The sequence below is a fragment of the Rhea pennata genome, chromosome 25 (assembly GCF_028389875.1).
Source record: "Rhea pennata isolate bPtePen1 chromosome 25, bPtePen1.pri, whole genome shotgun sequence".
NCBI classification, from domain to species: Eukaryota; Metazoa; Chordata; class Aves; order Rheiformes; family Rheidae; genus Rhea; species Rhea pennata.
Window position 1 is genome coordinate 5,636,539 of NC_084687.1, and position 3,629 is coordinate 5,640,167.

Consider the following 3,629-nt stretch of genomic DNA (forward strand, 5'->3'; position numbering starts at 1 on the left):
AGTTTCTCATCATGCACTCTGGAAAATACCTCTCCCACAAGCCTGACCTAGGAAGAAGGGCTGTTGGTAACCAGAGAGCCCAAGGCACTGAGCTGGAGAAAAAGGAATATCCAGATGACAGCCTGGACCATGGCAAGGACAGCAATGGCAACATCCCTAATGGCCTTGGGAAGTAGCTGCTGATGGCCCCAGCTCAGCCAGACCTGAGCTAGGCCTCTGCAGCCAGCTCACAACACGGCTGGGGTCACAGCGGCGTGAGGCTGCAAGCGTGAAGTGCTGAGAGTGCTTTCATGAGGATGAGGCAAGACCAGCTCTGCAGGCCTGAATCCAAAATACTAGCTGCCAAGACAGCAAACAGAGGCCAGCTCCAACCCACTCCCAGGGCAGCGGAGTGCCAAAGGCCCATGTTCAGGGCAGAGCTAGCCAAGCCCCAGCCAGTGTCACGTCCAGTCCCTCCCATTGCGCCAAACCTCAGACTTCCCCCAAACCGCCTCTTCCTCTACCTCCCTTACCCTGATCTCTCCCCACCCTTCTCTCAGAGACTGCTACCTTGTCTTTCCTCCCCAGCTGATCTCTTAGGCAGCGAGGCTGCTCTCCAGCCTGCCTACTGCCCATCACCCATGCAGCATCTGACCACACATGGCAGCTGTCTACACTCTTCCTCTCCTGCCACAAACAGCCACTTTCTTAGGGCAAACCGCCCGAGTCTGTCTGGGCCTGAACTCCCACAGGGGACAAGGCTGGTAAAGACAGGGTTGGCTCCTGGCACACGCTCCTTCCTGTACCCATCTGCCCACTGTGTTAGTAGCTGGCAGACGGCCCAGCAGACTTCTCCTGACGTAATAGGAGGGTAAGTAGGAAAGGAGCAATTACCAAATTTGCTGGGTTTCACTCCAGCTGGAGGGCGAGGAAGTATGGTGCCAGGGCAGGAGGGGCACATAGAAATCAAACAGTCTGTTGGTAAATAATCAAGTAGCTCCTCTTGTACTTGCTGAACTGGCTAAAAGGAGAGCACCACAGCCAAAGGACCCATGGATAAGGAGCCTCTGGTTCAGACTTGATCATGTCTCTCCAGCTGGAGCAGAGAGCTCAAGAGAACAAGCTCTGTTATCAGTCAGGTCAAAGTGAGATGACTGGTGCCTGTCTAGGATGCAGCAGCAAAGAGCAAGGGCAGCTGGTGGAGGAATCAGAAGTTCAGCCCCTCAGTAGTCTTCTCCAAATACAAATGAAGTAAATGCAGGCACCTCCCCTGAAGCATATTGGGATTATGAGAAAACTGAATAAATCTTGTCTGTCCTCTCCTATGATCAGCGACATCAGAGACAGCGTTCTGGACGCAGACGCCAGACTTGTGATGAGAGCTGGCTGCTGAGTCCCAGACACAGTGCAGAGAAGGAGACAGGAGAAAAAAGAAGCTGATGCTGATGCTTGATCTGCCAGTTAAGGACAGGTTCAAAACCAGTGATGCCAAGTCCTGCAGCCCAGCCCATGCACAAAGTCTTCCTGCACATATTGTAAGCCCAAGCCTACTCTTGCCCACCAACTATGGCTAAGCTACAGCTGCACCAAAGCCATCTGAGTGCATGGAGGGCAAGTCCACAAGGGAACCTGGCACACTTCAGCTTTGTCCTCTTGAAGAGATATAGGCTATGGATCAAGAACTGCGTAGCATCTTGTTCTCTCACGTTCCAAACCAAAGGACACTACAAAACAAGGCTGTCTCATCCTCCAGCCCTCTGCTTTCACAAGGATCGCTTGGATGTTTGTAATGAACCATTCAGGGATTTTATCATCAAACCCTTACACCTGAAGGTTGGTGTGGAAGTACTCTTTAGGCACTTAAACAAATGTTTCAATTATCAAAAGCACTGAGCAACTTAGCAGCCTCTGAGTGTGATGGCTCCTCACATTTTATACAGGGGAAAGAGGGTGGGGAAAAAAAAAACAAAAAACAAAACAAAAGAAAACCACACACCTTTAACACTCAGATAGGGACCTGTTAGAAAATCTTGGTCAGAGGTTACAGAGATCAGTGGGCACATTCATTCAAGAAAAACCCCACGCTTGGCAATAACATTTTGCCTAAAAAAAAACTTTTCATAGAGCTTCAAGTGGATAAGACCACAGTAGGACAGGCAAAAGAAAAACCATTTCCACAGATACTTAAGCAGCTGCCACATCCATTCCCAAAACAGCTGCATTGCAGCACACAAACCTTGCTGTGGGAAAGGAAGGTTGGTAGGTATATAATTTGAGAGGAAAAAAAAACCAAAAAATAGTCACCCTTTACGGGAAAGAGAAGTTTAAAAAACTTAGGAGAAGCCCTCTCAGGATCTATCTGCAGACAGCAGGGGAGTAACCTTGCTTCCATGCCAAGAAACAGTCTGACATGACCTTGCAAAAATAGCAACATTTTGCCCTTCAGTGGATCTCACTGCCCACACACCTCCACAGCAAATTAAGAGCGTATTAGTCACTTTGTTTAGACCGGCCAAAGCTAAGGACTATTGTCCTTCTGGGAAGCTTCTCTTGCAGACTTACAACCCAGCCTCCAAGGGCCCAATTCATGCCTTTTGCTACACATCGTTGGCAGTGTTTGGATCACTTCAAATTCTAAGGAACTCTGTGGGCCAGGATCTTGACTCTCACTTGGTGTATGGGTAATCTTCAAGTGACAGAAATCTGCCATCAGCAGAATTATTCCAGCTGCTCCACTCAGCTCAGGCATGGGATCTGCCAGAAGCACATACAGCTGCAGCCAGCCTTCTACCGCTGGAAGATGACTCATGTCCGTGAGCTAAACCATCTAAACAATCCAGGAGCATTTTTCTCCCACCACTATGGGAGCAAGAAACACTTTGCTTTACTGTATCAGGTAACTGTGTTTATGCTGTACCTCAATGAGCATCTTGATTCTTGTCTGGAAATTTAAGAGTGTAATATAGTAAATGCATAATGGGGACCAGCAAACCACAGGCACAACTGGCCCCAAGAATATATTTCTCTTGTCCAAAACACTAGGAATTAGGCTCACACTGTTCTGGAAGCAGCTGCCATATTGGCTATAGGCACGTTTCATCCTGCCTGCCTCCTATTTAGGACACTGTCTCCATCAGGCTGCTTGGGTGTGCTGACAAGTTAATTCAGCCAACACGCTGGATACTGAGGTGCAGTGGGCTCTGCAAAGTACCCTCCAACCTCCAACCACAGACACAGCCTCAGGCCTTTCTGTTTGGAAGGAGTCTGGACTAGAAGGTTGCTTTGGGGGCACATTTTCCAGGGAATGCAGACACAGCCAGCGACTGACGAGAAGTAGCTACCGTAGCACTGACTACTGCTGAGTTCAGTGGTCATCAGGGACAAATTCCTCCACCTTCCTCAGGCCTGGTATGTTTGGTCTAGAGTTCTTGGGATAGCCTTCTAGGCCAGACCTTCCTGTTAGAGGACCAAAAACCCTCAGAGAACAACTTTTCCTTGCAACATTGCTACATCGTTTTAAGATTCAGGCATATGATCCAGGCGTAGAAGCCTAGATCTGTTACAAGGCACTGGAAAAGAAAAGACTACAGTTCTGAGCTGTGAGGAAGGCAAGATCAGAGTTAATCAGAACCATGTGGGGAAAGCTAAAA